Source organism: Triturus cristatus, chromosome 8 (genome assembly GCF_964204655.1).
Source record: "Triturus cristatus chromosome 8, aTriCri1.1, whole genome shotgun sequence".
Taxonomy (NCBI): domain Eukaryota; kingdom Metazoa; phylum Chordata; class Amphibia; order Caudata; family Salamandridae; genus Triturus; species Triturus cristatus.
The window spans coordinates 970,891,416-970,906,619 of NC_140591.1; positions in this window are offsets into that span (position 1 = coordinate 970,891,416).

Genomic DNA, 15,204 nt, shown 5'->3' on the forward strand with positions numbered 1-15,204 from the left:
GGTGCTTCGTCTTCTTCTTCTTAAACACCACCAGAACACCAATACTGTTACCTTTTTAGTCCATTACTTATGGAGGTGGCACATGGACCAACTCAATGTGACACCAAAATTCACTTAATTCTCTTTTTAATTTATTCGTGATTATTTTTTCATTCATATATCAGAAAAGTTTACACAATTTTCATATAGCAAATTAGCAAACAACACCCACCATTTTGCACAATTCACACGTAAAAATCAATTTCAAAACATCAAAATGTACATGACCAGAACACAACGTATAACCTAAAAAAAAAAAATCATATCATTCTCTTTAACAAGGACAAAACACATACAAATACATTTGAATATAAACATAAAACCAGAAATAACTTTAGCACATTTAAAAAGCTATTGGTCCTGATGAGAACCCAGTGAATTTTCGGTTGGGTTTGAAACGCGTCGACCACGCATTTTTCCAAACAAGTGCAGAAAAAAGAGAGTCACCCCAGTTACGTTCAAGCATAGAAAATAATTTTATTCTAAAAAATTCAAGTGAATACATTGTGATGCTTGTTGTACAGTGGGTTCATTCAGAACAGCGCACTACTGGGTTTAATTGTAAAGCTCAGTAAGCCAATTTTCAAAATGTGCTAATGGTGTTTCTTGTTTTATGTTTATATTCAAATGTATCTGTATGTGTTTTGTCCTTGTTAAAGAGTACGTTATTAATTTTTTTACGTTATACATTGTGTTTTGGTCATGTACATTTTGATGTTTTGAAATTGATTTTTACGTGTACATTGTGCAAAACGGTGGGTGTGGTTTGCTCATTTGCTATGTGAAAATTGTTTAAACTTTTCTGATATATGAATGAAAAAATAATCATGAATAATTAAAAAATGTAAAAGTGAATTAAGTGAATTTTGGTGTCACATTGAGTTGGTCCATGTGTCACCTCCATAAGTAATGGACTAAAAAGGTAACGGTATTGGTGTTCTGGTGGTGTTTATGAGTATTGGGCCCAGCCTCAGTGTTCAAGGGCCGAACCTTCTGCTGTTAGTTCGTCTTCTTCTTCGACAGTCACTCATCCTAGAGGGATAATTGTTTAATTTCTGGAGTACACTGAGTTACTAATGGTCCTCTCAGCGGCAAAGTCTAGAAAGTAAATGCTATGGTCTGGTCAAAAAGTTTTTTTACTCTCAAGATGTGGCCTGTGCCACTGCTGCTCGTCGCAAACAGTTTCTCTCTCTTCGTTCCATGAATGCCAGATATGGTTTAGTTCACCCCTGCTTTTTTAAAGTTACGTATAAAGAGAGGTCCTACTCTTTTGACTGCCCGGAAGATATAAGACCATTTATTTCTCGTCACAAGGGAGATGTCATGGATTTTGGAGGGCCATGAATAACATTGTTATTGCTTTGAATTGTCCTCTCTAAGTTTATATGTTTCATTCCATATTTTTGAAAAGTTTCGTTTTCTTTTTAGATTGTTGGTCATAGTCTGTTGTTGCAGTTTTTCTCTAGTTTATTGTGGTTTTTTACCTTCCTTGGAGGCCACTATATATTACTGTTTCCCTTTGTCCAATCCAATCCAAAATAGCTTTATTCGAGATATACTCATAAAAGCACAAAACAAACAACATTTAAATACTCACAATAAAAAAAAAATCTTGGTTGGATTATTAAAAAGACTTGATTTAAAAACTAAAATCTGAGCAAATGGAAGAAATACAAATTTAATATCACCAATTTTCATTACATTAAAAGGTTCATTAGAGCAACAAATAAAACCATTTTATTGGTTAATCAATCTCATACTATGGCCAGACTGAGGAAGCTAAAATTATTGCTCACCAAAAATGATCCTGTTTTTTGATTCAGCCTTATTACCCACAACCAACCTAAGAATTTGGCTACCGCTATTATAATAAATGGCAAAGTACTAGTGCGCATAAGCTTTTTGGCTTCAGCGTTCCTATTTGTACCAAGTAGTTTGCACATTGGGGTCAGCCAAACTCGCCTAGGGATTGCATAGGCAGGACAGACAAAGAACAAGTGGGCGACTGTTTCATTGTGAATCCCACACGCAGGGCAGATTTTATCACTTGTGGGGGTCCATCTGGAGGTGTGGGACTTTAAAGGTAATGAACCTGCCCTAAGTTGGAAATACAGCTTCCTATCTCTCGGCCTGGACATGATATCCCAATAAGATTTGAGTCTGGGGGTATATTTTATTTCTAAAAAAATTCCAGCCATGGTAGATGAATCAGTGTTACTCAAAGTATTATGGGCAACCCGTTCCCAGTACTTATCTTATTTGGAAAGGAGGCTTCTGTTGGGTTCTCCCATAATATTTTCATACCCAAGCCTACCAAGCTATTTCTAACATCCCTTAACCAACCAATTTTGTGAAACCCATCTGATTTTATTACATCAAGAAAACCAGCGGCATATGGTGAAAGTTCAGGTGTCGTCTACAGCCTGCGCCAATATAAAATCGGACGCAGCTTAGCGATATTTGTAATGGCTTTTCTACCCAAATCATATCCAAGTGGTTTCAGGGGAGTACTTTGCGGGAGATCAGTAATGCTGCGGAGGAACTTATTTTCAGAGAGAGTTAAGAAAGCTGCTTTCTCAAACCCCCATAATTCCGCACCATAGAGCACGGAGCTGACAGCTTGTGACTCGTAAACTTGGAGGACTGGTCTAATCGGTTTTGTTAATGACCTTTTGTGCTCCCGAATTAAAGCTCCCGTAAATTGTCGATGTTTTAGAGCAGCTGTATCTATATGACAGTCCCACTTAAGGTTCTTCTCTAGGTGAATACCCAAATAGGTAAAAACACTGACCAGTTCAAGTGGTTGATTATTCATAAAAACGTTCCCTTTAAAACTTCGGTGCGGATTAAAAACCATGAGTTTCGTTTTTGCCACATTAACTTCCAGGCCTCTAGCAGCACAAAAATCTTCAAAAATTAATAAGGTTCGCTGGAGGCCACTAGGAGTCTTGGAAATAATTAATGTATCATCCGCACACATTAAAATAGGAATTTTTACACCAGCTAGAGCAGGGGCATCTGTATTCACTGGCAACAAACGATCCACTATTCCATTGATATACACAGCCTTGCCGGACCCCTCGTTCAACCAGAAGCTGGGTGGTGACCCTACCCTGCCCTCCCCCATCGGATTCTAGCATAATTTGTCTTGTGCAGCCTCATTACCAAAGTTAAAATCTCATCAGAAAGACCTTGTTCCCTTAACGTCATCCATAAACGGGAACGGGGGACAAGGTCAAAAGCTGCACGTAAGTCGACAAAGGCAGCATAAAGGCTGCCTTTGCCCAGTGTCACAGTCTTCCAATATAGAAGGATAAAACGAAAGACTTGGTCAATGGTGCTAGTATATTTACGAAAACCCGCTTGGAAGGGGGACAGTATACTACTCTCGTCAATCCAATCTAAGGATCATACTCCCAACTACCTTTTGAACCGTGTCTATCAAACTGATAGGTCTGTAATTCCCCAGCTGAGTTTTGTCTCCTTTTTTGTATACTGGAATTATTTCGGCCCCTTTCCAGGAAACCGGGATCGGGGCACCCTGGGCCGTTGCATTTGCCATCAGAAGGATATATCTACCCCATCGTGCTTAGTCGTAGAGAAACACATCCGCAGGGACACCGTCGGGTCCCGGCGCTCTACCTCTAGCCACTGCACTAAGAGCTATTAAAACATCATTATCATTAAAAGCCTCATCAGTATAAAAAACATAACTAAGATCTTCCATTTGATTCTCTAAAGGGTTACGCGCATATTGGGGTCTAAAATAATTAACCCATCCTTCTTGGAATACATAATTTGGGGGCTGATCGGATTGTTCCCCTCTGCCCCACTTTATAATATTCCAAAATAATTTAGTATTATTCTGAAAGCTAGCTTCTTTAAGTTCCTGCCACCTAAGCTCATCCCATAGGCACTGGTTTTATGGATATCTTTTTTATATTCATGTCTTGCTGCACGGACAGTGTCCAATTCCCCCTTTCTGATAGCATTACCAAGAACAGTTCTGGCACGCCTACATTCATTATTATAACACCGCAGGGGTTTAGAATCAGCTAATTTCTTAATTCTAATAGGTTTAATAAAATGGGTACTTATACGGATAAAAAGGCTATCGTGTATCTGTGTTACGTGCCCCAGATCCCCACCAGTACCCAGGACTTGCTCAATCTCTAGCACAGTTCTATCAACATCTTCAGTGATGTTTGCCAGAACCTCCGGTTTTTTAATTACGTGTGGCCAATTAAGTCAGCGCATGTCATTGGTAAGGAGAGCATCCGAGGCACAAAGTTCAGCCTCCCCTGCCTGTGGTTGTTCCAGCATCCACCAACCATGAGTAACACACAAGGGCTTATGGTCGCTTTCCAGGCGATCCTCAACAACCATATCAATTATTGTGGGCCTGATTTTCAAACAGAGGATGTAGTCAATCCTACTTTTGTTGTACCCATTATTAAACGTATAAGCCCCCGACCTATCATGTGTTGTCCTACCATTGAGGTCCCTAAGTCCCCTTTCATAACAGATAGTATTAATCTGGATGACGACCTCTGTCCATTTTTTTACGGGTTCGAGTTCCAATGTTGGTTGGTCCATAGGGTATCTTCATCATCAGTGAGGTACCAATCGGGAGTAGCAAGTGGCTCGAAAGTTGAATTTAAATCACCCGCAACAATCACACTACTGTGTCCATTGAGTAGAGCTCGAGAGCTCGAGGAGGCTGTCCAGAGCTGCGATAACTTGGGACTTCCCCCCCCCGGACTCCCCTCATATAGACATTATAGATGTCCAGAAGGCCTAAGGGACCCAGGTCTAGCCTTATCGCCTGAATATCACTACTCTCGGAAGACAATTCTTTAATGTTTAATGCCAAAGCTTGACGAACCCATATGGTGAGGCCAACCATTGGGCGGCCTTTGGCACTTTTGATTGCGGGGATGAAAATATTTAGATAACCTGGGCAAAATTGTGGTTCAAGGAGCCAAGTCTCTTGAAAAGTACAGATATCAAACTCGCTAACAAATGTGAGCCAATCTGGTATTGATATTTTTGGACCCAAACCTGCTATATTCCATGACATGAATGAGCCCCTGTTGGGGACATAACCTGTATACAATGGTTCGTTAGCTTGCCTTGGAAATTTAGCCATAGCCTGTCTCTGTAATCCAAGGCCAGAGGGATCGATGGGTGGAATTGTGTTGAGAGGTCTCCCTTCAATATGACCACTATCAATATCAGTATTATTTAACTGAGTGCTACCTATACGAGTAGCCAAACCATCAACCATACAAATACCTGGCCCTTGCAGATATCTTATTTCGGAAATATAACTGGGAGTATCACTAATATCTGCTTGGTCCTTTACACTATCACTGTACTGTTGTCTTGTTTCAGAAATAAAACTGGCAGTGTCACTACTTTCAGCTCGGTCTTTTACACTATCACTACACAGCCCTTGCGCATATCCACCAGGGAGTCAATCAGTATTTTCTAACCCAGAACTTCCAACACAACCCCGTGGCCACTGCCCAGGGTAGTGATACACCTGGGAGAGAGGTGGGGCCTTCCTTAACTGAATGCATGAATGGGCAGGAGGGCTAGTACTAAACTCGAGGGCAAATAGATTTTCGGCCATTTCCTCTGACCGGAGTGTCAATTCAATACAATAAAATTGCTCTGTGGCCGAAATCAATCTACTCGCCTTAGAAATATCATCCCTAATTATCGACCGACACCCTCTAACATGACGCAACCAATGGATAGCTTTGTTAGTCAGAGAGTCAGTACTCTCATTGCTTCTCGCTGGTGCTAACTTGGGGACATTGGTCATGTATATTTTCTTAGTACTCTGTATTATGCTTGGTTTCATACCCCCTCTTCTATCTTGAAATTTGTCTTGGTAGATGGCCATTGGGGAAGTTTTCCACCTTGCACTAGGTACTGAATACTCCCTCTCCTTTTCCTTTGAAGGACAAGTTAAACTGTTTTTAGTGGGCAGTGGAGACCTATTTAGTGGATATGGGGGAGGTAGAAATTTTCCAGATTTCGCCACCTCACTATAGGAGGTGGTAGCTTTGCACCCACCGCCCAGTTTTCCAGTTGCCACCGAATTTGGCAAAATACTACCAGCTTTCAATGGGAAGGAGTTAGCATCATTCGAGATAGGGTTTACAAAAACACGCGCCCCACCATTAGGCGCAGGCCCTACCATAGCAGATAGGTTAACAATCAAAGCCCTCATGGACTCTATCTCATCCCGTAGAGGAAGTAATAACTTCACTAGACCCTGGATATCTTGTGCATTACTTCTACTCTTGTCAGTGGGTTGAATTGGGGAGTCTGCTGGATGGTTTAGGGCAGTGTCCATAGCTATTCCAGATAGTTGGAATGGCTGTAACATGATACTCTCACTTTGTACATTTGCCAGAATAGAAAAGCTATAGGGACTATAGGAACAGATGTTAGGGATTGACTGCCATCAACTAGCAGAGAGTTATCAGTATCGCTAGTTCTAGTACTCTCCTTTGGTGAACCCCCCTACCCGCTCACAGTACCACTGTCCTTTGAAACTTTCAATTTTGAGAGGAACATAGCGGGGATAATGGGGGTAGCAAGACCCTTACATGAACCTTCCAGCTCCAACCCCAACCCAACTGTGTTCTGTTGAGCTATATCCCCCACTAGTAGTAGTAGTAGTAATAACTTTATTCGATTGTAATCTTTACAATCATAAAAGCACAATTAATAAACATACATTCAGTAAACAAATTTCATAAACAATTTAAAAACAAGCTATCCAGTTCATTTATGAGACAGGCAGATTATGTAAACATTATAAACAAGAGAACAGGCAGGATAAACAAGTTAAGAATATAAATAATTATACAAAGTTAAAAAGATTAAAAAGTACAACGATAATAGCAGCATAGTTATCCCTCCATACTTTTCCTGAAGATGATAGCTAATTTCAAAAAACTGCATACATATAGAGTGCAGTCACAATTCAGGAGTTGAAGGAAATAAAGTGCTGGTTTAATCTGTGTGAATTTTAGTTTTTTTAAGCAAGGCTTTAAATATAGCCTCCGAGGTACTGAGTAATAAGGACAAATGAATAAAAAGTGCGCCAAATCTTGCGGAGACTTTCCGTCGCAGCCGCAAGCAGGCAACACTTGACCTCGATGGGCCCCTCTTGGTACCGCCAGTAAGAGGTGAAACAGGTCAAAACGGAACCTTGTCAACAGGAAACGATCGTAGCCAGACATTGGCCATGATAAATACGGTTCCATTTGTAGACATGTTTTAAGTAGGACTTGTTTCCTGACACTGTCTTTCAAAAGCTCACCCTCCTCCCGAGCAAGGTACCTAGTTGCCATAAATGTTTTTTTCACATATGTAACATCTGCTTTAGTTATAGTAATTGGAATTGAGAACAGGTCCGGCCGTCCCAATTCGGTAAGGCAGTCTTTTATGTACTTCAGCCACGGGACCTTAAGCCTACCATCCCAAGTTAAGGCTTCTCTTAATATATCGTGAGTAAGAGGTATATCGTTGTTTAGCCAAGAGTTCATCCAACATAATAAGGGGTTTGCTGCTATTTTATCACTAAGAAAGGGTACACCTAACTCCTCATGAACCGAGAAGTTTCCGGTTCCACTTGGCAGCCTCAAAACCTTCTTTAAAAAATTGTTTTCTGTAGCCTCTAGGTCTCGCATCTGGCTATAGCCCCAAAGCTCGCTACCGTAGCAAGCAACGGCAACGCTCTTGGCTTGATATAGTTTAAGCAAGGCAGCCACCGGGCTATTGCCCATTTTTCTCGCAAAACCAAGTATAGCTGCATTAACGCGAATTACCTCGCCCTTCTTTTTAAGGACAGCAGGGCCCCAAGATAATTGATCATCAAGAAGGACCCCAAGGTATGAGAAGGTTTTGGACGTTGGAATTGTTTCCCCATTTATGATGAAAGAATTTGGTTTTTGTGACCCTTGGCCAATTTTCATAACAAAGGACTTGGAGTTATTGATACTAAGGGCTCGAGACTCCATAAAAAGATAAAATGAATTTAAGAGTGTCTGGAGACCAATTGCTGTCCTTGAAATCAGGACAGCATCATCTGCGTAGAGCAGGACTGGAACACCTCTTCGGCCTACATAAGGGTAATCCGCACCTGTTCTTAACAGATAATCCTCTAGCTCATTAATATACAGGTTAAAGAGGAATGGGGCCAGGATACATCCTTGTCGAACACCCCGATTGATTCTAATGTCCCCTGTCACTTTCAAATCTTGAGTATAGCGAACATTAGCTATTGTATCAGAGTGCAAATCAGCCAGTAAGTGAATTAGATTCTGCTCAACGCCCATCTTTAACATAATGTCCCATAATTTACCTCTGTCCACGCAATCAAAAGCGGACGATAGGTCCATAAAGGCCAAATGAATGGTTCCCTGCCGGGCCAAAGTATATTTGCCTACGATCAAATATAGATTCAGACACTGGGTTACTGTTGAATGTCCAGGTCTGAAGCCATATTGTATTGGGGATATAACTTTATTCTCAAGTGCCCATGTTGTTAACCTGTTCAAGATTACACCCCCTACTACTTTTGCTACAGAGTTAATGAATGAAATTGGCCTGTAGCATAATGGGCTACTACGATCACCCTTTTTAAACACAGGAACTATAGTCGATTGCCCCCATGACTTTGGACAACCAGAGATCGCAGCTGCATTTATTACATTGGTGAGAACAGGGGCCCAAAGTAAGGTACAAGATTTAAAAAGATCCGGAGGTAGACCATCCGGGCCTGGTGCCTTGTTACCAGTTAGCCCGTGAATGGCCTTTTCTACCTCGTTGACCAAAAAGCACAGAGAATTCTCCTTAGGAATTAAAAAAACATCATGTTCTGCCTGTTGCTCATTGCTTTTAAAGATTACACTAAAATGATTAATCCAATCCTCCTCTGGGATATTAGTACCTAATGCAGTATCACTGGGGTTATCAAACAAAGGTTTATTGATAATTTGCCAAAATTTACTGCTATTACCCAGGATTAAAGGGTCAAGCAAAGATTCCCAGGTACAGGCCTTAATTTCCTTTTTGCGTCTATCAAGTGATTTTTTGTAAATCAATCGAAGATTTTTAATTAGACCTGAATCTCTGGGTTTAATTTTTAATGCTTTTCTTAAATCTTTGCTTGCCTTAGAGCAAGAATGGTCAAACCATTTAGGATTATTTCTGACTTGTCCCTTCACTGAAACTAACAACATAGAGCCTACTGTGGACACCACATCATCAAAAATAGCTATAATTTGCTCTGGAGGTGTGAATGTTGATGCACAAGCCGCAAGTTCCTGGCCACATAACTTATTAATTCCATTATAAAAATGTTCATGATTTACCAAGTGCCATTTCAGACGACGTTTTCCATTTATACATTTTAAGGTTCCCCGATCTTCACAGTGCTTTCGCTGGTCAAATACACCCCCACCCAATTTAATAGTTAAGGGGTTATGGTCACTGTGAATGTTCGTTTGAATAGTAAAACTGGAAGCCTGATTGGCAAGGTCTGCAGATAAGAGTATATGGTCTATAAAAGACCCATAGCCTGATCCTTTAAATGTCGGAACATCATGAACCTTAGACTCAGGCACCATAGACATAGCTACAGACAAGTTGTTTTCATTTAGCAAATCATTTAGGAGGAGTCCACACCTAGTGTGGTTAAAATGAAAACCATTCACGTTGTTACATCCCAGAGACCCCATGGGAGTAACTCGTGGGTTACCACAAGGGTGTACGTTAAAGTCTCCTACTATCAGTAGATTACATGACAATACACCTGCACCTTCTCTCAGCATTTCTTTTAGAGACAATATATTACACTCCCCTTGACTGGATATAGCGTTATAAAAATTGACCAGGGTCAGAGCATGTTTACCTCTCTTCAGTTCAAGTACTTGCACATTTCTATTTGCATGATGTTGATTACGTATAAGACAAGAAAGAGCCAAATTTCTAATTGGGGCTAGGTTCAGAAATTAAAATCACCTCACATTCATCCACAAGGCTATCGATACGATCAAGAACACAATTGCTAGCAGCATGCCTGGTCATTCTTCTTGCTTTCTTTCCTTTATGGGGTCTGCTAGCGTTCCCAGCCTCAGTCCCCCCTCCTCCCCCTTTCATTATCTTGTGCTTGCCCATTCGAATAAACCTCTCCCTTCTAACAGGAAAAACTTAATAGACAGCAGGTGACACTAATAGTCCACAAAAAGTAACAGAGGGACCTTCAGGCTGGCATTTACAATATGCATGGCAGTAAACAGTTCCTTTCGATGTTCTCAGGGTCGGTCCACACTTCAACGTCGAACACAGTGATGAGCTAATAAGCTGTAGATGTTAAGGGAATGGCCCTGCCCGTGACTCCTTCTGGCGCTGACAGGCGCGGGACGGGTCCGCCACCCGCGCACATCCCTCGGTGCAGAGGGGGCGTGCTGATTATGAGGGCTTCAGATGCCCTCCTATGATGCCAGCCTCATGCGCCTTGCAGGGCCTCCTGGGAGTTGTGGTCCAGCCGCTTAGCCTTTTCCCTCACGATGGTATGGCAACGCGGCGTGTCGACTGGCCCCCACGATGCAGGATACAGGGAGAAGAGAAGGTAGGTACAGGCCGTTTCCCTCACGGCAGTTTGAAAGCAAGTTTCAGCACGTCCCTTTGTCTTTTTCTATAGATGTTCTCTCCTCTTGTATGATCTCACTCCCCTGACGTTTTTCCCTTCCTGCCTCTCATCTCATTCCCAGTGTTCCCGGTTCATCCTCATGTTTGGTAAGTGGTTGAGAAACATATAATGTACCCTTTGTTGTAGTTGTTTGCCTGCCTTTTGTCTATCAATTACGTCTAAGCATATTACTGCTCTCCCCTGTGGTGCTGTGTTATTTTATAGTTGGCTCTCTGTTTCATATAGGTTTATTTTTATTGGTTCCGGTTGTTCCCAGTTTCTCTTCCTGGCTCTGCCGTCTGTTTTCTTTTCGCTGTTTCCCGCCTCCCATGTTATTTTTTTTAGTCTGGATACATATCTCATCTTTCTTGACTGAAGTCGCTCGACTTCCTGTTAACCTTTCTTGGTCTATCATTCGCTTCCTCTTCTATCCTTCCCGTCTTTTCTTTTTTTTCTCTGTTTCCTTTTTCCGTTCTTCTATTTTCTTTTTCTTCTGACCTCAGTTCATGTATTTCCTCTTGCTTTTACATTTCCCCTATTTCTTTTACTTTTCCTTCTTTATGTAGCCCTTACTTCTCATCTTTTCTGTATCTTTCCTTATTACTATCTTTTTTCCGCTCAAATTTACAACCTTGGTGTTTTTGATCGATATCTTATTGTCTTTAAAACCCTTTTGCATTTGATAGTGCTCATGTTACTGATAATCCTCACAGTATTTATGTTATTGATTATTGTTCTTTTCCCATCAATATGACTGATAATGTCCGAATTATTTCATGGAATGTAAAAGGTTTACGTAATCCAATTACGAAACAACGAGTACTTACGCATCTTTCAAAACTACTATGTAAAATTGCTATGTTACAAGAAATGCACCTTAATGACAATGATATAAATTCCCTTAAAAAGCAATGGGTCGGTGATGTTTATAGTTTCCCATCTAGGGATAGGAAGACTGGAGTGGTGATACTATTTCATAAGTCCCTTTCCGTTACTGTGGAGAGTGAGGAGAAGGATACTGATGGTAATTCGCTCCTTCTCCACACCCTTATCAACGGTTCATGTATTTCTCTCCTTAATATTTACGGTCCCACAGGCATCAACCCCCAATTCTGGCAATCCATGTCGCACACACTTCATGCATGCTCTGACTCTAATCTCGTTGTGGCGGGTGATTATAATCAGGTGCTTGATCCATTTATTGACAGGAAATCCTCTTCCAAGTATGTCCCCAACAAAATGCAAAAACCTTTTGCTAACACTGTACACTCTAGAGGGTTGGTAGACGCCTGGAGAATTTTCAATCCTAACTCTTTGGAATTTACTTTCTTTTCCCCGACTCATAACTCTACATCTAGAATTGATTATATTTTCCTGAGCCCACTTCTTCTTCCCCACTTATCGCATGCTGAAATTGGTTCCATTTTGATTTCTGATCACGCTCCTGTCCTTATCAATTTAGATCTTCCCTCCCAGCCCTCTAAATCCCACCGTTGGCGATTTAACAATTATCTTTTCAAGGATCCCTTGTTAATTGGACCCTTTAAGGATTTCATTTCAGAATTTTTTCTTCTTAACGTTAGTCCAGATATGCCCTTTCATACCACATGGGATGCTTTTAAGGCGACTGCTAGGGGATTTATTATTGATTACGTCGCTAATAAAAAGAAACAATATCGTAAAGAGTCGGCGTCTATCTTATGGTCCATTAAGAAACTGGAACATGCATACTTTTCATCTAACAATGCTGACACCCTAAAGAATTTGGTTCAGGCAAAACTAGCTTTTAATCGGAAATCTGGACGCTTCTGGAACATTATTAAAAATTAATTCAAAATTTTATGGAATCTGTAATTGAGCCAGAAAATTGCTAGAGAACCATCTGAAGGTTAAATCTCAAAGGTCCAGAATTGTCAAGATTACTGATGATTGCGGTATTCATCGTTTCAAAGATGACGAAATATTACAATGTTTCACAGATTGCTATAAGACCATCTACACCCCTGAATCCTTTCCTTCCAATGCCGCCTTGGACTCATATTTTGATTCATTACCCCCTCGCTCTTTTTTCCACTTCTAGATTGCTCTATTTTGGAAGCTGACATATCCCTTTCTAAGATCACATCCGCTTTATCTAAGTTACCTAATAATAAGGCTCCTGGCCCTGATGGCCTTACTGCAGAATTTTATTCCTGTTTCTCCCATAGTCTTTTGCCTCATCTTCTATCTTTATGTCAACACTGTCTTTCCTGCAATGATGCTCGAGGATTTTTTTTGGGAAGCTAAGATTTGTTTAAGCCCTAAAAAAGATAATGCTAATTGTTGCCCCATTTCATTGATTAATTTAGATTGTAAAATGTTTGCCAAAGTACTAGCCCTTCGTATTAACTAAGTTCTCCCAGAGTTGATTAGTCTTGAGCAGAAGGGGTTTGTCAAGGGGAGGACAATAGCTGATAATTCCAGAACCTTTCTAAATACTATTCATTTAGCATCTAAGAGTTCTTCCCCTATTGTTGCCATAACCCTAGATGCAGAGAAAACTTTTGACCGCGCTCATTGGCTTTTTATGATGCATGCTCTCAAATGGCATGGTTTTGGATCCTCTATCTTATCTCTGATCACTTTGCTATATTCCTTGCCTACTAGCTCAGTTTTTGCCAATCGCTCTCAATTGTCTTATTTTCCTTTACAACGGGGTACCCATCAAGGATGTCCTCTTTCTCCTTTGCTTTTTATTCTTTACCTTGAACCTTTTCTACATTCTTTGCATCATTCACCTTCCTTCCAAGGCTTTAAACATAAGGCAATTGGAATTAAATATACGGCTTATGCAGACGATATTATGTTATATATTTCAGATCCATCTTTTTCTCTGCCTGCATTCTCAGATCTTTTTTCTTCTTATGCCTCCTTATCTGGGTATAAACTAAATTTTTCCAAATCTGAAGTTCTTTCAATAAATAAATACTGTTTAAGGAGCATGTTTGAATGTTTTGATCTTAAGTGGAACACTAGTAGTATTACCTGCTTGGGGATTAAATATTCCTCCTCTGTTGCAAAAACGATCCAACTTAATTTAGATGAGGTTCTTTTAAAAGTTAATATGACAAGCAAATGGTCTCTCCTTTTCCTATCATTGTGGGGTAGATTGGACACCATCAAAATGATGCTGCTTCCCGTCATTAATTTCTATTTGTCCATGTTACCAGTTAGACTTCCTTTAAAGTTTTTTAGAACCCTTAATGGGTCTCTGAGTAAATTTCTCTGGAATGGACGGAAGGCCCGAATTTCTTTAGCTCTCTTATCTGCTCCTAAAGACCAGGGTGGTGTACACTTCCCCAATTTTCGACAATATCATTCTTCCTTTTTAATTCGTCAAGTGCTACCGTATTTATCTTCCTCTGAAGGACTTCCAGTTCTGCCTGGCACAGTTTGGAGAAATCGCTAATTCATCCTTTTTCTTTTTCCTTGTTGGCTGGTTTTGCTAATCCTCCTTATTCTTTTAATCACCTGACGATTGCACACTTTATTTCTACCTTTCGCCCAGTTAATTGCAAATCCCAGTCACCTCTACAAGTATTTTTAGACTCACCTATGTGGCATAACAAACTCATTAAATGATCAGATCGTACCATTTTTTGGAAACAATGGGCCGTTAAAGGGATATTCCTCATCAAACATATACTTAAAGATTCTCTTTTCCTCACCCCCCAAGAGGTACAGCTTAAGTTTTATTTATCAGTCTCCTCATTACTTAGATATGAATCTTTGAGAATGCTTTTAACTGATTGATTCTCTCCCCTTTCTTCATCTCCTTCATCTTCTTCGGACTCCATATTTGAAACCCGATCTACTTCCCCCTCTATTCAAGCCTCACACATCTATACATATCTCCATTTCTCCTCTCTTGATCATCCCAAGACTAAAGTTGAACTTCTATGGGAATCTGATTTGCAGCGTACCCTTTCAATTCACACTTGGAATTCTCTATGGGCTCGCATACATCACACCTCCTGCAATGCTAGCACCACTTAGACCCTTTATTATTTTGATCAAAGATTGTTCTTTACTCCTTTATCTCTTTCCAATTATAATGTAGAATTATCCCTGAATTGTTGGTCATGTCAACACAACCCTGGCTCGTTAATGCACTCCTTTTTTCATTGTCCCAACATTTCCCGCTTTTGGACTAAAGTATGTGAATCTATATCTTCATTCTGTTCTACTAATTTTGCTTTTGATATATATTCTATTTTACTTGGAAGTAATTCTGTAATATGGATTGGTGCTCGCAAGGTTGGTATCTTTGTGGATATGTTAATTGCTATTGCTTTTCAGGTAATAACCTCTAATTGGAAAGATGCCTCTAAGGTTTCCTATTCTGCTTCTTGGAATCTTCTCTGTTACCATCACAGACTGGATAGAGGTTCTATAAGCACATCCCAGCA